Source organism: Herpailurus yagouaroundi, unplaced genomic scaffold (assembly GCF_014898765.1).
Source record: "Herpailurus yagouaroundi ecotype Mexico unplaced genomic scaffold, PumYag 216, whole genome shotgun sequence".
Taxonomy (NCBI): domain Eukaryota; kingdom Metazoa; phylum Chordata; class Mammalia; order Carnivora; family Felidae; genus Herpailurus; species Herpailurus yagouaroundi.
The window spans coordinates 1,236,715-1,260,318 of NW_024412447.1; positions in this window are offsets into that span (position 1 = coordinate 1,236,715).

A 23,604-nucleotide genomic window follows, 5' to 3' on the forward strand; every position below is an offset into this window, starting at 1 on the left:
TTTTGGGACAGAGAGAGACAGAGCATGAACGGGGGAGGGGCAGAGAGAGAGGGAGACACAGAATCGGAAACAGGCTCCAGGCTCTGAGCCATCAGCCCAGAGCCTGATGCAGGGCTCGAACTCACGGACCGCGAGATCGTGACCTGGCTGAAGTCGGACGCTTAACCGACTGCGCCACCCAGGCGCCCCGAACCATGTGTGTTTAAAAAGAATGTCTATTCTGCCGGATGGAATATTTTATGAAAGTCAGTTTGGTCAAGTTGGTGACGGTGCTGGTCCTCTTCTGTATCTTTGCTTGTTTCCTGTCTAGTTCTGTCACTTATTGAGACTGGAGTATTGAAATCTCCAGCTGTTGTCGAATTGTCTATTTCTCCTTTTAATTCTGTCGATTTTTGCTTAATGTAGCTTGGGGCCCTTTTGTTATGGGTGTGTCCATGTGTAATTGTTACATCTTCCTGAGATATGGGCCTATCATTATGAAATGTCACTCTTTGCTTTGGCAATATTTATTTATTTTTTATTTTTATTTTTAAATATTTATTATTGAGAGACAGAGACCGAGCATGAGCGGGGGAGGGGCAGAGAGAGAGGGAGACACAGAATCCAAAGCAGGCTTCAGGCTGCGAGCTGTCAGCACAGAGCCTGAAGCGGGGCTCAAACTCACAGACCGTGAGATCATGACCTGAGCCGAAGTTGGACGCCCAACCGACTGAGCCACCCAGGCGCCCCCTGGCAATATTTCTTAAAGTCTGTTCTGTCGAATGTTAATTTACCTACTCCAGCTCTGTAAGGTTACTGTTTGCATGTATTTCCTCATCTTTTAGCTTTCAACATAGTTGTATGCTTGAAGCCAAAGTGCATCACTTTTAGGTAACATATATTTGGATCTGGTTCTTTTAACCCATTCTAACAATCTCTGCCTCTTGATTGGGCTGTGTAGTCCATTTACATTTAATGTATTTTAAAAATTTGATATGGCTACTATTTTCTTACTTGTTTTCTACATGTCTCATCTTTTCTTTTTCCTTCTTTCTCCTTTGTTGCCTTCTTTTGTGTTGGGTAAATACTTTCAGTGTATGATGTTGATTCCTTTGTTAATTTTTTAAACCATATTCCTTTGTTTTCTTAGTGGTTGTGTGGGAGTAGCAATATGCATCTTAACTCATTGCAAATAATTTTAGATTAACACTAATTTAATGATAGTGAAATATGGAAAATTTACTCCAATATAGTCCCATTATCTCCTCTGTCCTTATGCTATTGTCATATGTATTACATTACTATATGCTAAACCCCAAGAGTCTAGTGTTACAGTTGTTGCTTCATATAATCTTATGTTTTTAAAAGAAGTTAAGGAAAAAAAAGCACCTTCATAGACTCTCTTTTTTATTTATTTAAGTAATCTCTATGCACAATGTAAGCCTTGACTCAACCACCCTGAAATCAAGAGCCACACACTCCTCCAACTGAGCCAGCCAGGTGCCCCTTATAGACTTTTATGTCTGTGCCCACACTTACCATTTCTGTGCTCTTCCTTTCTTTCTGTGGATTTGAAGTTCCTCAGGCATTGTTTCCTTTGAGCCTACAAGGTTTCCTTTAGTATGTCTTCTGAAGGAGGTTCGCCACATTCTCCCAGTCTTTGTTTATCTTTGAATGTCTTTAGTTTGCCTTCGGTTCTGAGGGGTAGTTTCATGGGACATGGAATTCTTGGCTGACATTTCTTCCTTCAGCCCTTTGAAAATGCGGTCCCACTGCCTTCTCACCTCCATAATTTCAGATGAGAAGTCAGCCATTAATCACACTGCCTTCACCCTGCACGTGATGAATCCCTTTTTCACATTTTCTCTTTGTCTTTCAATGGTTTGATTACGATGTGTCTCAATGTGAGACTTTTGTTTTCACTGATCTTGCATTTGTTAGATTCGTGCTTTGCATCGAATTTGGGAAATTTTCAGCCATTATTTCTTCAAATATTCCCTCTCTCTCTGTCCCTGTCTCTTTCCTCTCCCGTCACATGGATGTTGGTGTCTCTGATGTTGTCTCACACATTGATTCGTTTTTCTTCCTTACCTTTTCTTCCTGTCTTTCAGTTGGACAATTCCATTTGATCTGCTTGAGTCGTTAACTCTTTCTTCTGCTGTCTCAAATCTGTTGTTGAGCCCCTCTCACGAATTTTTCACTCCTTATACTTTTGAATTCCAGGATTTCCATTTTAAAAATCCTCTCTCCCTTCCTCGAGTTTCTCTAGTTTTGAGTCATTGTCGTCATACTTTAATTCATTAAACACAGTTGTCTTTTTTAAAAACAGATTTATGATCACTGCCTCGGAGTCTTGGCCTGCTGTATGCAACATCTTGTGACACTCACTGACAATTTTTATCAACCGCTTTTTATTCTGAGTACAAGTCACCCTTTCGTATTTCTCTGTATGTTTTGCAGTTTGGGGTTGAAAATGGATATTGTGGATAATATTTTAAAACAGCTCTGGATTCTAATCTCCCACCCCCTGCCCTCAAGGTGTTATTTTTGCTGGTTTTTGAGGAACTCTTCTAGACTGAAATGTTGAAATCCATTTTCCTCTGATGTGTCACCGTTGAGGTTTCTGTTTTGTCCCCCTCCCCTTTAGAAATCCCTGCTTTTATATTTAATTCTGGCTTCCTGACGATCGTCTCGGTGTCTGCTTAGCTTAGTGGTCAGGCATTGATTGGTCAGAGGTTGTGTGCAAACACCTGGAGCCTGTCAGGCTTCCACCGTCTGCCGATGAATCTGCGTGTGGGCTTAGGAGCACATTTTAAGGCCAGGCAGTTTCCAAGCCTGCCTGGCATTTACTTCCTGCCAGAACCTCTCATGTCTCCTCTGTGTATGTCCACAGGCTCTCAGTAAGCCAGAGATGTGTGAATTTCTTGGACCCTCTCTGCCCTGCCACGTGCTCGCGTGCTGCCCATCAGCTGGCCACACGTGGAGAGCTTACAGCCCATCACGATGGCCGTCACGTTTCATGTCTCTGTCACATTTCCAGCTAATTCCCTGGTCTGTTGCTGCCCGAGCCAGGATCACAGCCTCTGCCCGGGAGAATGTCTGGCTTTCCCCCGTTCACTTGCCATGGAGACTGCCACTTCTTACGGACACCGCGGCTGCTGATCGTGAGTTTTGCGTCTTCTGCTCTGAATCATGCCAGCCTCTGGCAGTGAAGCTGCTAGTTTTCGTGGCCTGCCCTGCCCTGTGCTGCCCTGTTACGATGATGCACCAGCTGAGCTGGGAGTGGGGCGATGGGAGCAGTTTCGGGCAACACCACCACCTTTACCCCGCATTATTCAAAGTTCACCAGTTTTTCATGCGTACCTGCCTTCGGCCAGTCTCGAGGATGTTGAAATGGTTATTTTTAATCATTTTGACTAGCTTTAGAGTTGTTTCAGTGACAGGATTTGGTGACCTCTTTACGATGGCATGCCAGAAGTCTACCCTTGTGGCATTATCCTCTGAAAAGAAAACTCCGAAAAACTCCGTGAGTTGTCACGGGGTGGAACTCACGGAAGGACCATCCAGGTCAAGAAGTGAGATGTTACCTGCCTCTCACAAGCCCTTCTGCCGCCTCTGTTATCACCATTCCTCTTTCCTCCTCAAAGGGAAACACTTTCCTGATTTTCAGTTCCGTAGATGGTTTTTTCCTATTTCTGTGCTTTATGTGAGTGGAACCACACCCTAAGTGTTCTCTTGGGGCTGGCTTCTTTTGTTCAACAAAATATGTGTGAGGTCCCTCAGTGTTGGTGCTATAGACGTGGTTTACGTTAAACGTTGATTAGAGTATCTGTTGGTCTTTTTTTTTTTTTTTTATTTTTTTTTTTTTTCAACGTTTATTTCTTTTTGGGACAGAGAGAGACAGAGCATGAACGGGGGAGGGGCAGAGAGAGAGGGAGACACAGAATCGGAAACAGGCTCCAGGCTCTGAGCCGTCAGCCCAGAGCCTGACGCGGGGCTCGAACTCCCGGACCGCGAGATCGTGACCTGGCTGAAGTCGGACGCTTAACCGACTGCGCCACCCAGGCGCCCCTTGTTGGTCTTTTCTACCACTGATGGTCATTTGGGTGTTTCCGGACCTCAGGGCTTATGGGTAGTGCTGTTGTGAACATTCTTGTACATGCCTTTTGGTGGACACATGCACTCATTTCTGTTGGACGGATCCCCAGCAGGGATGTTCCTGTGTGTGGTTTTAGTAGATAACGCCAAACAGTTGTCCAAAGTGGCTGTACTGATTTTGACGGGAGTGTGCCCTACCTTTTAGCCCTACTGCCGAGCATCTTTTCATAAGTAGATTGGCCATTTGGATATTCTCTTTTCTAATGTATCTGCTCAAAACCTTTACCCATTTTTTTTTTTTTCTACTGAAAGGTCTTTTTCTTATACATTTGTAGGAGTTCTTTTTTTGAAGGTTAAGTTTTTTTTCATTTATTTATTTTTGAGAGACAGAGAGAGCACGAGTGGGGAGGGGCAGAGAGAGGAGACCGAATCCAAAGCAGGCTCCAGGCTCTGAGCTGTCGGCACAGAGCCTGATGCGGGGCCCAAACGCACAAACCGCGAGACCATGGCCTGAGCTGAAGTCGGACGTTCAACCGACTGAGCCACCCAGGCGCCCCTGGAGAAATTCTTTATATATCTATAAACACTTCCATTCTTGATTATGTAGGTTGTAAATATCTTCTCCTGCTCCGTATGTTTTTACTCTTCTAGTTAGGTCTTTAAAAGAGAGGAAGTGCTTGATCTTGGTGCAGTCCAAGTCGTCCTTCATGGTCAGTGCTTTTTGTTAGTTTATAACAAAATGTTTTCTCATCTCAAGTCCTTGAAGACGCTTCTCCATGCCATCTTCTAAAGGCTTTGCTGTTGTACATTTGACATTTAGGTTTTCTGTCCAACTGGAATGAGTTTTTTACCTATGGTGTGAGGTAGGGATTGAGTTTGAGGTCTTTCCCTGTGTTGAGCCAGCTGACCTGACATGTTTTATTAAAAATGCCATCCTTTTTTGATGGCATTATTTAAACTTGGCTTTGGTTGATTTTTGAGGTTGCTGTAGAGTCCCATGCAGTTGTGAGAAATAATTCGGAGAGATCCCACGTAGTGTTTATCTGGTTCCTCGCTGTGATGCCACCTTGCACAACTACGGTATAGTGACAGCTAGGATATTGACAGTGATACGTCTGGATGAAGAACATTTCCATCTCCCCAGGTTCCCTCTTGTTGCCCCGGAAGAGCCACACTCAGCTCCCTCCCCTCAACCCCATCTCTGGACCTGGTAACCCCTCCTTGGTTCTCCAGTTCTATAATTTTGTCTTTTCAAGTATGCTATAAAAATGGAATCATACAGTACATAATTTGGGGGACTGGATTTGTTTTCAACAAAACTCCCTGGAGATTGATCCAAGTTGTTGTTATTGTTTTTATCAATAGTCCCAGTATTATTTTTTTAAGGTTTATTTATTTTTAAAGGATAGAGAGACAGAGTGTGAGTGGGGGTGGGGCAGAGAGAGAGGGAGACACAGAATCCGAAGCAGGCTCCAGGCTCTGAGCCATCAGCCCAGAGCCTGACGCGGGGCTCGAACTCACGGACCGCGAGATCATGACCTGAGCTGAAGTTGGACGCTCCACCCACTGAGCCACCCAGGCGCCCCATCCCAATATTATTTTTTAACCCAGCCTCTCTACGTGCACCCTGTGTGTGTGTGTACTAGGGAGTGAGTACAATTTCAAGGCTCCACAGGCTCCTAGTCATGGTTCCAGTGATATAACATGCCCGGGAAACACAGACTCCCAGCTCAGTCCCCACAGCCAGGGGTTGCCAAGGAAGCATGCATGTATTTCTGGGTGTTTGGTATAATTTGGGGATTGCAAGTTGAACCCGCTGCCCTGTGATCTGCGGGGGGGCTCATCTGGGCAGGGCCAGTCCCGCCCTTGCTGGTGGCGAGAACCTGGTGCCCACAGACCCTTGAGAAGCCGTGGGGTTGGTAGCAAGCGAAAAATATCTTGTCCCTCTATTTGTAGTCGTTTTGTTGAATCCCCTAACCAGCTGTCCGTTCACAGCTCTCTGAGCCAGCCAGTTTCCCTGGTGTGGCCCCGTCCAAAGCCTCTGCAGTCATGTGCCTGTTACAGGCAGAGAGTCTGACGTTCTTGACCAGGTTCACACGGTCCTGAGGCAGGATTACGGGGGGCTGGGGAGCTTTGCTGGTCCCTTAGCTTCTGGTTGTCTCCGTGGGATCTAGAGTCGGGGACCGGAGCTCTTGCCCGAGCAGGCCACGGCCAGTGACAGAACGGGTACTCCCGAGCTCTTTAAGTACCTGGCATCCTGGAAGGTCATGGGTCAGGATTTGGGGACCCGGGCTCTCGCCCTGGCCCAGAACTGGCATGTTGCAGGCTTGCTACGTTCTTCGTACGGCCATAAACGGACGGGTGAGTGATTGGAAGAGAATGGCCGTGTGGACGGGGCTTGGAAGAAACAGGAACAGGAAGGCCCAGCTCAAGAGATTAATGTCCTCAAGTGGCATATGGGGACCCTAAGGCCCAGAGAGGTGGCTTGCCCCAGTGCATGGAACCGGGCAGCAGCAGAACTGAGGCTTGACCCCACCCGCCTGAGTACAGGTTCAGGTTTCCTTCCACCAGTCACCCCAGAGAGGCAGGGTGTCGACCGGGGGTCAGGTCACCTCTCGTGACCTGGTAGACGGGGCGGTCTGAGCCCTGCCAGGCCCACGCAGCGGATCCAGGAGCCGAGGTCCTGGGGTTGGGGGTCTCCATCCATGGCTGCCACTAACTGCGGCCTTGGGTGAGTTACTCCTGGCAGCAAACATTTATTCTGCACCTGCTGTGTGCCTGGCCCCGTGTTGCACCCCGAGGGAACCAGAGTTGGGTAAGACTCCGTGGTCCCTGACATGAGGGGGTTTCCAGCCCTCCTCAGTGTTCTCATCTGTAAAGGGGCGGGTTTAGGGCCCACACGTCTGAAGGTTGCACTGGGCTGGGCCCCCCAGCCCCCCGGGCCGTGTCCATCCTGGCTCTGTGTCCACAAGCAGGCTGCTGGGTTGGTTGTCCGTGGGCACCGGCGGGCAGTGAGAGCAGAGCGGAGGGTGTTCTGGAAACCCGTGTGGGCAGCAGCCTCGCCGGTGGCCGTGTGGGCCCCGCACCCAGGACGTTTCCGGGCTGCAGCTAAAGCCCGGGCCAGGGAGCCCGGGAAATGTTTAACTTTGAAAAATGGACCTTCACAGCCCATTAGGCCTCAGCGGCGCGGCCCGGCGCCTCGGGCGGCTGGGGAAGAGGGAGACGCCACGGCATGAAATCACTGAAGTATTTAAAGGCCAATTCTGCATTCCTGACCGGCAGCGTCTGCTTGCCGAGCCCGGCAGTGCTGGGCCCCGGGACAGGCTGGTGCACGGGTGCCCAGGGCCGCCAGGATGGCTGGGGTGGTGCCGCCACCGAGGCCTCCCGCCGTCCTCCACTGCACGTGGTGACCCAGTCCCGGGTCAGACCCTCCTGGCGTCTGCCGTTTCCTGGCTCCGTGACCTTGGAGAAGCCATTTCTGACTCTAGGCCTCAGTTTCCCCACCTGCACTGTGGCTGGTGTGCCACGTGGGAGACAGGGTGAAAGCGGAGGCTGCCCATGAGGGACAGGCAGGGGGCACCGCAGCCCCCCGAGGGGACGGGAGCCTTTGTCCTGGAGGCACGGGGCCTGCGGGCACCCACCCCCTGCGACACCCACCTTCTAATTCGCAGAGCCGGTCCCCGGGGCCCGGACTGTTCTGGCCAGGACTGGGCTCGTGGCTGCTGTGTTGAGAAGGGCTGAGGCCCCTCCCTCTGTCCTCCTGTCGGCTCACTGTCCATCCTGGGGGCCGGGCGGCCGTGCTTCTCTCTCCCCTGCTGGGCGGGAGGGCCTGTGGCCTGCAGGCAGGGGTGCGGTGGGGCGGGGGCTGGGAAGGGGAGGGGGCTGGGGGTGTGTCTGAGTGGAGCTGAGGAGGAGGCAGCCAGGAGACGCCAGAGCCGATCAGCAGCGCCGCCGACGGCCGTAATGCTCCAAACTGGGGCAGCCAGGTTGCACTGTCTTCTCGTCGTATACATCTGATGCGGAGCCTGCACCTGCCTCTGGCTGGGTGGAGGGTAGAGGGCCAGGGCTCCACCGGGCAAGGGCGTCTTCTGGACTCTTGAGGCCCTCCCGCCCCCACCCCAACCCTCACCAGCTCTGGAACTTTCCGAGGGCTCGGCGACCTTACGCAAGTGAACTCCTTTCTCCGAGCCTCTGTGTCTTTCATTGGAAATTGGGGGAAGCTTCCTGAATCCCTATCCCGGAGGTGTGGAATTGGAGGAGCGCAAAAGAAGGCCTCCTTCCTTTCTCAGTGCGGGAGGGGACAGCGGTCAGGGCCTCCCCTCCTGCTCGTGTGGACGGCTCAGCGGCGGCCACAGCGCCACGCCGACACAGACAGACAGGTGTGCCCACACGCGCCCCGCCAGCCCGTCCCCATGGCAACCCCGGGGCGCAGAGCAGGTGTCTGGGAGACCCCAATTGGTGCTGACAGGTGGGGCCCACGTGACAGGCTCCCCAGAGGCGGCCCAGCCAATCAGGGCCCCTGGGCAGAGGCTCCAGGAAGACGTGAAGGTGTACCCCTGTTCCCAGCAGATGCTGCTAACACACACACACAGGCTGTTTGTGGTCGATCCTGCTTTGGGGAGAGGGAAACTGAGGCTCCAACCGCCAGCCCAGGCCGACGCGGGCCCCGCCCCCCGGGTCTCGGACCTCCCCTTGTCTTAGAGCAGGGTGCCGCCCCTGCCAGGCGACTTCCCCATTTCCCTTGCCATTTGGCTAATTGTCCGAGACCTTTGCTGCAGGACCAGGCTGCTAGGCCCAGCTCCTCCCCATCTGCCCTGAAGTCATGAGCTCGGCTGGCAGGGTTCCCATGGCAACAGTGGTGTGTCACAGAGGCCGGGAGGATGCAGGGGGGGGGGGGTGGGCCGGAGGGGGTGGGATTCCTGGCTTCTCAGTCACCCACAGGCCTGGGCTGTGACCCTGGAAGTGGGTCCTGGGTGTCCTCCAGCCGCCGGGAGCCGGGAAGCCAGGCCCCCACCCCGCACCCCCCACCCGCAGGCGCACCCGCCTGCCCAGAGACAGGGACCCTTGTGGAGTGAGCACGGTCACCACCGTTGGCCGGCTGGTCCTTGGCGAGCTTACACCAGCGTCGAGGGCCACTGGCCACGCCTCTCCCCCGTTGGGGTCCTGTGACTTCGCGGCTGCCCCTGTAGTGCTGGGGGCTTTGGAACCTACCCTGGTCCGGGGTAGGAGCACCGGAGCAGCCCTGTCCAGCCCCCTCCCAATGCCAGCCCACCCCTCCCCCTTTGGGCTGCCCCCGCGAGGGTCAGGGGCCCACGTGGCAGGCAAGAGTGAGCTCACTGACACAGGCTCATGCCAGACCCTGCCCAGAGGCAGAGGAGTGGACACAGACCCCTGCTCATGGCCCCGGCTTGTAGACCTGGCCTGGTCGTGGCTTCGCTGATCCCCAGTCGTTCACCCACAAACATCCCCTCGGCAAATCTTGCTGGCCCCCCCCCCCCCCCCCCGTGCCAGGCCCAGGGGCCTGCGTGACAAAGGCCGTGCCCTGGTGAAGTGTGCCCTTACTGAGCTCCTGCTGTGTGCTAAGGCCTGTGCTGGCGCGGACCCTGGGGCGCAGCCGTGGGGGAGACGGATGTGATTCCCATCCGTAGGGAGTTGACAGTCAGTGGGGGTGATGTGAGGGAGCACAGAAGAGGGAGCCCGGGCGGGGGATCTGCTTATAACCATTGGGTGGCTTCCTTAGGTAGGACAGCCTGGGAAGGCTTCTTGGAAGAGGTGGCATTGAGCTGACTGCTCCAGGCCGGTGTTCAAGGCTGAGCCCCCTGCCACTCAGTTGGAGACCCTGGGGAACCACTGCTCTCTGTGACCTGGGCTCGCTGGCAGGGGTGGGGAGAATGCGCTGGAAGCTAGGGATGGCCCTCTTCCCGGGGCACAGAGGAGAGGAGCCCCCACCGTTCTTGGCAGGAAAGATGGTGCCCAGCCAGACTCCAGAGGGGGCAGGGGCAGGGTCGCACGCCCATGTTGCCACACGCAGAAGGCAGATGAGCCTGAGACCGTGGCCCGGCTGCTGGGCTGGGGCGGGGCGTGTAGGACCGAGCCCCTGCTGCCTTCCACGAGCTGGAATGCAGCACCACGGTGGGCCTGGGGTAATTGTTCCTGTCCCCGCTGGCCTTCCGGCTTCTCGGGGGACCGTTTTCTCATCTGTCGAGAGGGTTCACGGCGAGGAAGGACAGCCGGTGGACCCCAGGACGTGTGTGTGATCGGCATCTGCCAAATTCCCTCTCTTCCCCCGTGACCTCGGGCCCTCTTCAGGGGTGTCCCCCACCCCCACCTGTTCTTCTGGGAGCATGTTCGTGCGGTGTTTATCCCCAGCAGATCACCTGTGGATCTGGGAACGGGGTGCCGGAAGCAACCCGCGGGCCTCCCCACCAGGCGCCACGTCCCGCAGGGAGGCGGCCTGCCTAATGGGGGCTGCTGGGCAGGGTGACCAGTGGGGATCGCAGCGAGCTGTCCCCTGCTCCTCGGTTTCCACACCTGTAGAGTGGGTCTAAAAACAGGCCTCACCTCCTAGAGAAGTGAGGCCTGGAAGGTAGTCAGGGCCCCATGAGCTCACAGACAATTGCCCTCATCGCCATCGGCACAGGAGGTCAGCTCGAGGCAGTGGGAAGAGACACAGGCACCCAGGCTGGTTGGACGCGGGCTGGGGGCCAGGCTTCCTGCAAGCACCGGTCTGGATGGCCTTTAGGAAGGAGCAGGAGGCAGCGAGGGGACACGGCTGCCTTCCGAACCTGCCTCTGACCGGTATTTTCCAGGGCACCCCGTACAGCTGTCCCTGGCTCTTCTGGATGTCTCACGTCTGTCTGCGCGCCTTTTTCTGTCACGCCCGCGATGCAACATCTCACCGAAGTTTAGCGAATTAGAGTCCGAGGGAACCTCAGCCTCATTTCAGCACACAAGCAGATCCCAAGCCTCATTTTCTTATTTCTAATAAGCACGTATCAGATTTACGGCTCTTACATCCCCCTCGTGAGGTGAATGCCTCCTGGAGATCCCTGCCTCCATTTTGCCGCAGTCCCCCCGCCTCCCCGGCTGCACCCCCGAGCTCTGTCTGACTCTGCTCAGCAGATTGGCACGAGGGGTCCTGTCGGGAGGGAGGCCGTGCTGCAGGGCTGGGCGGGGGTCCGCCCGCCGTCCTGGACCACAGCGTGCCAGTCAGCACACACGCGTGGATTTCCCTTCTGGCCAGGCACTTAAGCGTGTATCAGGGCCTGTTGCTGATTTTTTGATTTTGAAAGCTGTCTCCGGATGTCTTCACCGAAGAAGGTACGGAGAGGCTGCCGGGGGCCGGAGGAGGCCATGGATCGCCACCCAGAGCTGAGCGCGTCGGCTCCTTAGAGAATTTCCTTCTGGTCTTTGTTCCCTCTGAGATGAGAGTTGGCTACAGAGTTGGTATCAGTTATGCTCAAAAAAAAAAAAAAAAAAAAAAAAAAAGCTTGTAAGAAATTGACGTGTAGCCTACATACAGAAAAGTTCGGAACCCCCAGGTTACCGCTCGGTGCGTTTCTGACGTGGTCTGGCCAGTACCGGGGTCCAGAGGAGGCAGGACGGCGCCCCGGGGCCTTCTCAGGCCTGCCTGGGCCAGTCCCCTCCCAGAGCAGTCAGTGTGGACCCTTCTGTCGCTGTGGGTCTGTCCACCTTTGCACGTTCGTGTGAGCGGGCTCACAGGTCACGCGCTCTTTATGTCTGGCCTCTCGTGCTTAACATTTTGCTGGTGAGATTCACTTGCTCTTGGTGTTGGACGCGACAGTTCTCCTGTCCTCCCCGCCGAATGCCATTCCTGCTATGGAGACGCCCCGACCGCGCCCCCCTTCTCCCGCTGCTAGACCTCCAGGCCGCGTGAGTTTGGGCTGCTCTGAACTGTGTTGTTAAGAGCACCCCCGACCGTGTGTTTACTGGATTTGTGTTTGTGTCTCCGTCTGGGAACGGACTTGCTGGGTCCGATCGCTCGCTGATCTTGAGCGATTTCCAAGTTGCAGAGTATTCATCAACATCACCAAAATGACGGTGCAGTATTCCGTGAGGGTGTGCTATAATTGATGTGGTCATTCTCTCTCTTCGTGTTCTCTTCTATATTAAGTGGCTGTGGAGATCTTTGGCCATATATCTGTTCTCCTCTTTGGGGTCATTTCCTTATGCTTGGTTCTTGGGAGGAAGCCTCCTGGCTCAAGGTCACGGGCTTTCCTCCCACACCCCCGTGATTTTGTACGGTTGCGAGACGTAGCTCACGGTACGTGCAGGATAATACAGAAAAACCATGGATGAGGAACGGGAGGAAGAAACCATCGAGCGGACGAATGAGTGACCACGGTCGAGGTTAAGACATGGTCCAGGGAGTCTGCACGGGTTCTCCTCCCTGATCACAGCCCTGTTTTCCTTCCCGAGCGAGGCAGCTCGCATCCCCAAACAACTGATCCTGGGTCAGCCTGTGTTTGACCTTCATAGAAATGTACCCGACCATCGCACACGTCGTCTCCTCTGGCCTCGTGCTGTCGACCGACGCCGTTTGGGGAGGGTCTGCCTACCGTCATGAGGTGCTCCTGGCACATCTTCGCTCGCTCCCAGCACTGGGTCAGGGTCGTTTCCGGGGTGGGGCTGGGATGCACCTGTCCGGATCCCTTCCGGTGTGCGTGTGTGTAAGGTTTACACCCGGGAGAGGGGTCGCCCCTGGCGGTGCGTGCGGCTTCGCACCGCGTTGTGTCCCAGCGCGGTGGTAAACCTCACGCCAGAGCAGAGGATGATAGTGATACCTTCCCTAACACAAGGTGCCGTTCCACTTTTGAAGCTTTCCTCCATGAGAAGCTGAGCATCTCTTGTGGTTTGGGTTCCCGGTCATTAGGATGCCCTCGTTTGTGAAATGCCTTTTCAGGACCTCTCCCCGTTTTATTATCGAGGCATCTCCCGTCTGCGTGAACTGGTAGGAGCTCACGGGTTCCTGGTGAGACAGCATTCTCTCTGCAAGTAGAAAGATGTCCACCTTTCAACATTCGTGGCTTGCGTTCTTACTCTTTTATAGTATATTTTTAAGAGCACAAATTCTTTTACATAGTACGGTTTATCAACATGTTCTCAGGTGAGTGGGAAACAACCCTTCCCTGTGTCCAGGGCATCGATCTATTTTTTTATGCTATCCTTCTAAAATATGCAAGTCCTTCTTTTCCCAGTTAGGTCCGTAATCAACCTGGAATCCATTTTGTGTGTGGCGTGAGGTAGGGGTAGGGGTGTGGCGTGAGGTAGGGGTTCCCCCCCTCCCCGTACGCAAATCCAACTTCTCGGCAAATTCTCCATTCCTTCCCTTGCCTCCTTTGTCCTATCAAGGGCTAATTCCTAGGTCAGTTTCTGAGTTTTCTGTTCTGATCCCTGGGTTCGTTTGTTCGATCTCGTAGCAAGACCACACTGGATCAGTTACTGCAGCTGCGTGATAAATTATAACTATCGGATAGAGTAAACCCCCCCACTCAGCCTGGTTATTTACGGCCATAACTCAGAGTCAGCTTCTCAAGTTCCGTGCAAAGAAAAAAATCTGCTGGGAGTTTGATTGCAATTGCAGGGAATCTATAGATCAATTTGCAGTGTTGACTTTTTAATAAATGTTTATTTTCTGCTTACTGCAGATGTATACAAATCCCGTCCATGTTTGTGTATGGATTTCATATTCAGCACTCTAAGTAAGCTCTCTTATCCATTACTGTATTTATGCGTTCTTTGGGATTTTTTTTTTTATGCGCACAATTATACCACCTGTGAATAACTACAGTTTTGTTTCCTCCTTTCTAAAGTGTATCATTTTTATTTCTTTTTCCTGCCTTACTAACGGCTGAGACCACTAGCGGAGCGTTGAACAGAGGTGATGGTAACTGGCATCCCTGTGCTGTTCCCGATCTCGAAGGAAAAGTTCTAGTTTACCATTTGGCGAGCTGTCTGCTGCAAGCTATGCTCATTTTAAGAGCTTTTGATCTGTATTGCCAAAGGACTTTCCAAAAAGAACTCTGCCAGTCTCACCATGACCTTGCCAGCACTGGGTATTATCTGTAGAGGGTTTGTTTGTTTGTTTGTTTGTTTGGGGGGGGTGTTTTTGTTTTTAGATAGTTGTTTCTTTAATGAGCCTAAATGGTGTCTGACTGCATTTTTTTAATTTGCATTTCCCTGATTATGCAAGAGGCTGAGCATTGCCCTACGTATTTGTTAACCACCTGTATTTTCTCCTGTGTGTCTGTTCCTCTATCCATTTGTTTATGCATTGTTGGTGGTTCCCTAATTAATTGGAATGCGTTCTTTACATAATGAAGACAGGTATCACTTCCCTGTCACGTTTTCTACACATATTTCCCCCTGTATGTTGTATATCTTTTAATTTTTGTTGTTATGCTCCTTTTCCTTATTTTTATATGGTCAAATCTGCTTCTCTTCTTTCACAATTTATTCTGTTTCTCTGGAGCCTGGAAAGCTTGTCTCCCTCCTGAGGACTGATAAGTATTGAATTCTGTTTTCATCTAGCTTTTTTTTTTTATGGCTTAATATTTCATATTTAACTGTTTACTCCATCTGGAATTTGTGGGGCTGTGGGGTGTGAAGCTAGGAGTTAATTGCTCCTCACAGTTTACCGGGGGAAGGGGCCTCATTTGCACTTCCAAGTCTCAGGGCTCTGGCTTTCCCACGTCGCGGAGGCTGAGTGGGAAGAGATTAAAGGGAGGAGGGAAGAGGAGCCAGCACTGGGATTGCGAAGCGAAGCCGTAATCACCACCGGGACAGTCCTGTTAGCTGCCGCTGCCCGACTTTCAGGCAAAAGCAGAGGCTGTTAGCCCAGTTTAGCAATATCCTAGGGCAAGTCTCCCAATGCATTTGGGACTCAGTTTCCTCATCTGCAAAATGGGGTTACTCATGACACCTGTCAAGTCACGCATTGGAGCCCACCCTGCAAACAGCAAGAGGACAGACACAGCCGGCACGGACCCTGGCTTCTCTGTGTGACCTGGGGCAGATGACGTCACTTCTCTGAGCCTCAGTTTCTCCGTGAGGAGGGGGCGCCTGTGTGGTCTCCGGGTCGGGTCCTGGCCCAGCTGGGATGTGGGAAGGAGAGCGGGACAGGAAGGGAATGGCATGTGGGGCCACCTCTTTCTCCCAGCCTGACGGGGTGGGGGGCGCGCCCCTCCCCCTAGCCCCCCAGCAGCGCCCACAGAAACAGCGCCCACCATGCACACTCAGTCACACACAGCCAGCCACGTGCACGGATCACAGACACACGCAACACTAGACACGCACTCAGATACACAGACACACACCCAGAAACAGGCACACGTGGACACGTGGACGTGTGGACGTGTGTGTCAGGCACGTGGACGTGTGTGTGTGTCAGGCACACACGGACCCGTGAGTCAGAAACACACACAGTCTAATGCACCATCAACACCGACACGCAGAGACAACAGACCCAGCGCGCGCGCGCACACACGCACGCGCGCACACGCGCCACGCACGCACGCACGCATCTAACTGGCAGAGCTGTGTACCAAGCCACAGCTCGTCTTCGGCTCTCCTGCCCTCCCCCTACATCTCAGCACCCGCCCCCCCCCCGCCCCCGCAGCCCCTCCCAGCCTGTCTGAGCGGCTCCCACACCTGTGGGTCTCACCTGCCCTGGCCCAGCACCTGTCGGGCCTGGCCCCCCAGCTCCTGCCACCTGGGGCGGAGCGAGACCCTAGGCCACACCCCCTCCCCACTGGGCATTCTCTTTGTTTGGACCCGCCTGGCAGGGCTGTGACCTGGGGCGGAGCGAGACCCTAGGCCACACAGCTTATGCACCCCAGAGGCGGCTAGAGCCCGTCCAGCCCCCTCCATGTGTTCCGCACCTGTTCACGGGTGTCACGCAGGCCTGGGACCAGCATGGGACCTGCCACCTGGAGCCTTGCGAGGGCTGGCCGAGGAGGGGTCCAGCAGCCACAGTCAAGACCCTTTGGCACGGAGCTTACCCTGACCCCTCCCCACCACCCTGTGGGCAGAGGGGAGAGGTGGGGGGGTGGGAGGGCCGGAGCAAGGTCACCGGGGGGCAGAGGTGAGCTCAGAACCTGATGTGGGGCACGCACGCCCTCAGGTTGCCCCAGGAAGACTCCATCCACCATAGAACCCGCGGAGGGGTCTGCTTGGGATTCTAAGCAAGACCCCTGCGCACCTTGGGGTGGTTTGGCCTGCCTGCCTGCCGACCTCCTCCACTTGCCACGCGGTTTTGGCTCCGCTCTGAGTTGGACGAGTCCCACCCACCCATTCCTCCTCCGTGGGGTCAGTGCTGGTCCCCCCGGCTCACAGTAGGCGCCTGACTAATGCTGCTGAGTAGACAGGGGACTCGAGCGGGTGCATCCCGATTGCTGAGGGCCCACGTGCGCCAGGCCCTGGGCTCTGCCACCGAGGGAAGAAGACTGGCTGTGCCCTCCAAGGCTCAAGGTCAGCCCGGGCCTGCTGGAATTCTTGGTCCGGGCAAGGGCAGGCATGCCTGTCCCATCAGGGTGTTTGGGAGGTGACATTGGGCTTGAGCCACGAATGGTAAGGATCTAGTCGTGGGTAGATCTGGGAGGAAGCCTTCCATGCAAGGAGATACCTATGCAAAGGTCCTGAGGTGGCCACATGCTGGGGGGGGGGGGCGGGGAATGTGTTGGAGAAACAAAGCCTGGAGGAGCGTAGGGGGGCATCTGCAGTGCCCCGCGGCACCCAGCAGCACCCCCAATTCCCAGGTGGGGGCCTGGCTCCTTAGAGGGGAGGCCGGGCCAGGTAGTGGGGAAAGGCAGACCGAGGACAGCATCGTCCTGCCCGGGGTCCTCCCCTGCTCAGCTCCGGTGGGCGGTGGGCGGGCGGGATGGGGACTGGGGACCCCGCGGGTAGGGCAGGCACAGCTGTGGGGAGGCCAGGCTGCTGACATCAGCAGGAGCCCCTCCTCCTCACCTCGCTAAACAATCATTGCACAAAATATGCAAATAGTATAATTACTGTTATTTGTTTTGCTGATATAAGTGTTTGAAATGCAAATGTCAAGTTTGGGCCCAGTCGCTTTCCCCACCCCTCACCCTGACGTTCGCAAGTCTACGCTGAGCCCTGGAAGGCGGAGGAGGATGTGGGGCACCCCTCCCACCTCCTCCTCCAGAGGCCGCTGCCTCTGCATCCTCAGGGGCCCCGGGTGTGTGTGGGGGGCTGCCGGGACTCCTCCCCGACGGCGCACAGCGGAGGGAGGCCTCGTATCCACTCCCTCCCCGCTGTGTGATCTGGGGCCGGTTCTGCTTGGCGTCTCGGAACCTCGGTTTACCTGTCTTTGTAATGGGATCCACTCTGGCCCTGACGCAGTTCGACTGATGGGTTTGGGCCTCTGTTTTCCATCCACAGATTCCTGCGTGGGTATGCGCCCGTCTATAACCTGGGGACTTACGGCTCCCGGAGGGTTTTGGGGGGGTCCTAGTGCACCCCCAGATGCAAGGTGTGTGTGTGTGCATTTTGCGGGGTGGGTCCTCGCCTTGGGCCCCTCCAGCCCAGGTGGTCTCTGAGGTTTTGGGTCCCCAAGGCCTGTGGGTTCAGACAAGCCTGGGCTGTGACCCAGCGCGAGGTGCTCACCATCCTCCCGATTCTGCAGAGGGGAAACTGAGGCGCGGCCTTCCAGGGCTCCTCCTCTCTGGCCTCCTGCAGCCTGTGCCACCCAGAACCTCCCCTAACCCACCTGCACCTGACAGCCCCCAGGGCCGGGGTCTCCCCGTGTGTCTCCTGAACCCCAGCTGCCGCAGAAGCCACGGATCCCCTGTGGGTGAGGTGTTCGCACCCGTGGATTTCCAGAAGCAGTGCCACGCTAATGCTCTCCAACCAGCTCGCTTCCTGTAAGAACTCAGCCCGAGGCCTCTTGCCAGGCCCTGCGGGCCGACGGGAGCTCGTGGCTGGTGCCAGGACTGGCACCAGAGAGATGCTCTGGTGGGCAGATTGGGGCAAGCGGAGGTGGGATCCTGAGGCAGGCGGGTCAGGGTGCAGGGGCTGCATACCAGCCTGGAGGCCCCCGTGCGGCTCAGCCCCTCCGGGCCCTGTGCGGGCGGCTGCGGGGCAGCGTGCTGGGTGCTGGGTTGCAGCTCAGGTCCAGGCAGAGCGGACGTGCGGATGCCTGAGGCCGGTGTGCCTGTGAGGAGAGTGTGTGTGCGTGCACAGGCGTGCATGCGCGTGTACGTGTGTGTGAGCATGCACGTGTGAGCTGTGGGTCCGCAGGGTATGCTGGTGGCAGTGAAAGCTCCAGGCCAGGCACCTGGCACTCAGGTCTCAGAACATAGACCACTCACCGGCTGAGAGGGACCTGGGAGCTCCCCGTGGGGTGGCCTGGCTTCTGCTCGCGTGCACGGTGGCCCGGGCTCACATTCCCCCTCCGGGCGGCCTTGCTGTGAGGTCTGAGAGTAGCCAGGAACCCAGGCCCTGGCCCTGCGTGGGGCCAGCGGAGACTGCAGCCCGCCCCGTGGTTCTGAGGCTGTTTCCTGTGTGACTTGGGACTCTGCAGAGCGGGGCTGGGTATACAGTGGGCACTCAGTGAGCACACATTCTTGCTTCTCTGAGGCTTCGCTAGGTGAGGCACTGGGCTGCGTAGCTGGGGCTGCGAGGACCCTGGAGAGGGCAGCAGGTGCCGGCCAGTGGACACTCCAGGAGGCGGCCAGCGTGCACAGAGGCCGGGGGTGGGGTGGGAACGAGGCGTCCTGGCCCCTGGGCTGTGGGTTCAGCCTGGAAACTTCCTCCAGGGCCGGCGGGCGCGAGCTTCTGAGCTCCTTCTTTTTATCCCAATTACCTTTTCCAAGACAGGTTTGGCCTTGTTAGCATATTCAAATGCAGCCCATTATTATTTCAATTAGCTGTTAGGTAATTAGCTCTAATGGATGAGCATTCCCCCACCTCCCCACGTATTTTTTGGTTATTTACATCCGCTTCTAAGCCACAATTTCAGGTAATTACGTGCCACTCACTCATCCGCTTGCACATATGCTCCCTCGCTCCCTCGGTCGACAGGTTCCTTCTCGCCTTTCAATCCCGCTCCCGGCCCAGGAGCCTGGGGGGTTTTGGGGGTGTGTGCAGACCGGGGGCGGGGAACCACCCTGGCTCCTGCCCAGGCCCTCCTGAGGGTCACTGCTCAGCCTGTAGGGCCTCAGGGTGCGCTAGCTTGCTTCTAGAACCCCCTCATCCCTAAGGTGCCATTGCCTCTGGGCACCCCTCCGTGCCCCCTAGTGGCGCCCCCCATGCCCCCTAGTGGCGTCCCCCTTGCCCCCTAGTGGCGCCCCCCCCCGTGGCCCCTAGTGGTGCCCCCCCCTCCGTGCCCCCTAGCAGTGTCCCCCTCCCCAGCTGGACTACGAGCCTTCTTTAACACACGTGGAGTGTGGTGGCATCGTGGCCCCAGGCTTTGCCCCGACGCTGCACCTTTGTGTGCGTCCTGGCAAGAAGATACCCTCTCAGCCTCGGTTTCCCTGTCTGCAAAATGGGGACCAAATGAGTGGAGAGTGTGGGCGAATGGGGTGGTGCATCCAGGTGCTCAGCAAGCACCCTGTTCACTGTCACTGGGGTTGATCAGGTGACGGAAGGCAGGAATGAATGAGTGATCCAGCCCCCGGGGGCAGGTGAGGAGGCCCGGCTGTGGGCAGATGGCGCATTATGGCAGTCACAGCGTGGGCGTGCTTCCCGGCTGGTCCCTCCTGAGTGGTGGCCTGGTCTGGACTCCCTGCCCTCCGCTCCCAGCAGGGATGCTCTGGGGTGGAGGTGGGGGTCTGCAGGGAGGGGCCTGCCTGGGAGGGAGCACTGGACGTGCCCCGGGGGTCTTTGCTCAGCCTGCCTCCGTCGGGGCGGCCAAGGGAATCAGAGCCAGTCTCCCCCAACACCTGGGCCACGGGGTGGGGGGCAGCTGTGACCCAGCCGCCCCCACCCCCGCCGTCCGTCGTCCATCTGTCCATCTGTGCTCTGCCTGCGGGTTCTTCTCCCCTCCCTGGTGTGGCCTCATCGTGTATGGGGGAGTCCCGGCCTCCCATGGAGGTCTGTGCAGCCAGCGCACAAAGGGATGGTGTCCCTGTGGCTGCTGTACCTGCTCACCACCGTCCCCGTTCTGTCTCGATGCAGTGGCAGCTGCCCTGGTGACTGGCCTACACTTCGTCTGGACCCATATCGTCCCCCCGGCTGTGGAGTGAGGAGGAGGTCCGCATGAGCCCCGCGGGAAGGACCCCACCAGCCTGCACTGGGACGCGCCAGGTCACGGGCGGGCCCTGACCCGAAGGTAAGGGGGGGTGCTCTCAGCACGGGGGAGGGCCAGTGCACGGTGGCCTGGAGACAGACAGGGTCAGATCTGCCGGAAGCAGACGTTGCCGGTCACAGGTGCCGCCCCTCGGCCGGAGAGTGTGGGCAGAGGAGGCCTGGGCCGCCTCCGGGTTGGAGCAGAGGAGCTGGGGGCTTGGGGCTCGGGGCCTGCCCCCCGTCCTCCCTGGATGCGTCTGGTGCTCTCCGCCATTTTACGGGAACGGGCGCGTTACAGTGTGTTTGCGTTGTGCAGCGTGTGAAGGATGCAGCGTGTGTGAATACCGACGGATACCGTGTATTTGAAAAACAGGTTCTTTTTTTAATGTTTATTTTTTGAGAGGGGGTTGGGGGGGGAGAGAATCCCAAGCAGGCTCCACACTGTCAGCCCAGATCCTGAGGCGGGGCTCGACCCCAAGAATAGTGAGATCATGACCTGAGCAGAAATGAAGAGTCGGAGGCTTAGCTGACTGAGCCCCCCACCCCAGGTGCTCCCCAAAACGGGTTCTTTCCTGGGAAAATGATCCAAGATGCTGAATCGAATGCCTAGGGCTTTGAGGCTGCTGCCCCAGTGGCACTGTGGCCGTCCTGCTGACCCGGCTGTGCTGCGTCCGCTGGGGGCTTGGCTTCCTTGGTGCTGTCAGAAACCAGATACCCCCTGCGCCTCAGGGTTCGCCAGGCCGTGGGCACGTCGCGCAGTCCTGGGACTGATGTGCAGGTTTTCCGGTGCTGGTGCTGGTGCCTGGGAGGTGGCCCGGCCCGTGGACCTGGCTTGTCCTGTCTCACGTGACCAGCAGTGGGTGCGGACTCCAGACACTGAAAAGTAGGCTTCGGGGTCTCGGGTTCTGCAATACATCGCTCGCCTGCTGTGTTCCGGCATTGAGGAATTCTGTGGATTGGGTTTATTTAAAGTGACTTTGGTGCTTAGGCTCTGCGGGTTCTAACAGACCACGAGAGGAGGCATCCGGGCCTTCATTGAATGAAGGAGCAGAGACTCCTTCTAGAACCTCCAAAGGCATGCCCTTTCCGGCTGGTGGTCGCATGGCTCCCCAGCCTTCTCCGAGGCTTCTGGGAGGGGACCGTGGAGGGGGTCCACCTCGAGAAAAAGGGCAGGGCGAGCAGCGGGGGAGGGAGCCCTGAGGTGGGGCAAGCCCCGGTGAGGTTCAGGGCCAGAGGGTGTGGCCACACGCAGGGGGCGTGTGGGAGGCGGGGCGAGAGGGCTGAGTGGGGCCACCAGGCGGGTTGGGCCACCTGGTCACTGTTCCTCCGGCAGTCCATTGAGTGCCTGCTGTTTGCCAGGCCTGGGCACCGTCCCTCTGGGAACGCCATATCTAGAAGGAGGGTAGGGTGTGAGGATGTGCGTCCATTCCCGGCCGCGGCCGCGTCCCTCCAGCTGACCTGAAGAAAGTCTGAGGTGGGGGGCTGAGTTCTGACCCTGTCACCACCATTCACTCCAGGGGACAGTGCCCAGCACCTGCCCCTCCGTAGACCTTGGTTTCCCTGTCTGAAACATGAGCGTGTCCCCAAGGACTGTCCTGATGCGTGTCCCTTGTGACGAAGGGTGGGTGCTCTGGGGTCAGGGTCCGCTCTAACCACACCAGTACCTGGAGATGCTTGGCCGCGCTGATCTCAGACCCGGGCCGTGGCCGTGGGGGCCGGAGATGGCACGGGCCAGCCAGAGCAGGCCTTTGGCCGAGACCCCTGGCAACGGTCTTGTGCCTTCCCACCTCAGCCCTTGTGTGGAACACCGTCTCCCCAGTCCGTCTGTCCTGGGGGTGACTTTGGTGCCCGCCAGACCTCATTCTGCTGATGTTTGGATGTAACATCTTGGAAAAGTCACTTACCATCTCCGACTCCCTGTTTATCATCTGCAAAGTGGAGGCGGCAACCTCTTGTGTGAGGGGAGCCTTCACCGGGATGTGCGAATTATTCGTATACAGTAGGCACTCAAGAAACGGTGCTGGGTGTTGCCCCCTTCTGAGTATATGGGACGGAGGGTCTCTGGTTCATCACATCCTATGAATGCTCGTTCTTTCCCTCCTGCCAGAGGCACCCGCCCTTCGCAGCCCACGCCGAGCTCAGGCTCACCCAAACTGGTCCAGGCTCCCCGCGGCCTGGCGGGACCCCTGAGGCCTCGGCCCCGAGTCGCCCCGAGACCCACACGTCTCCGTCTTGTCTCGCACTCACTCCAGGCTGCGTGTTCCGCTCCGTCAGCCTCCCGAGCCTGGCAGGTTGCAGATGCTGGATGAACGAATGGGTCGATGTTTCCCAGCCCGGGCCACCTCAGAAGGCAGGTGGCAGAGCAGATGGCCTGGGGCTCCTGCAGGGTCTGGCAGAGGAGCCCGGACACCACACTGGTTCTCCAGGAACGTGGGTGCGGGGCGCATTGTTCCCGAGATCCCTTACAGACAGAACATTTTGTCATGCAGCGAGTTGAACTTTCCAGTTCTATTCCTGCCTCCCTCCTCCTCCGTTTCCTGGTCCTAGGGCCTCGTCCCTAGAAGTTGCTTTTACTGAAGCAATGACTAAGAGGCCAGAAGGAACCTTCTATGTGCTCTGATGACCCCAGGTGCCCCGCTGGCCCCGGCCCAGCCCTTGGCCTGTCCTGGGTTCAGCACCGGGGACAGAGCCACAGCCAGCCTCGCTGGGCCTGTGGGCGCAGCGGGAGGCCTGTCGGGGAGACAGGGGTCTGGGGGTCGGGAGAGCGGGAGCCCATCCCCCTCTGTAAGGCCCCTCCCCCCCCCCAGGCCTCAGTTGTCTTCCCTGGGGAGTGGGGGTGATACTCTTCCCGGTGGGGCCGGCAGGACCTACCTGGGACTTGCCCAAGGCCACCGACCTTCCCCTCCTGCGCATCCCGCCCCTCCCCCCGGCCTTCCAGCAGCTCCCTCACCAGGCGCCCCTCCCCCACCTCTCCCGGAGCGGAGTTATTTATCTGCCTGATGGTGACAGGCGGCAGTGACTGGAGTTAGAGCTGCTGTCCAGAGATCAGCTGGCGCGGCAGAGCAAACAGCCCGAGCTAATTAGCAAAAGGTCACTCCAGCTGCTGGAGCCCCTGCTTTTGAAGTTGGCCCTCACAAGGCGGGCTGGAAGGAGCCCGGGACTTTGAGTTAGTGGCTTGGTTACCAGGACAGCTTCAAACCGCTGCCCACTGCTCGTCGCCTGATTGCCCAGCCCACGACTCTGAGGCTTCGCCTAGAGATT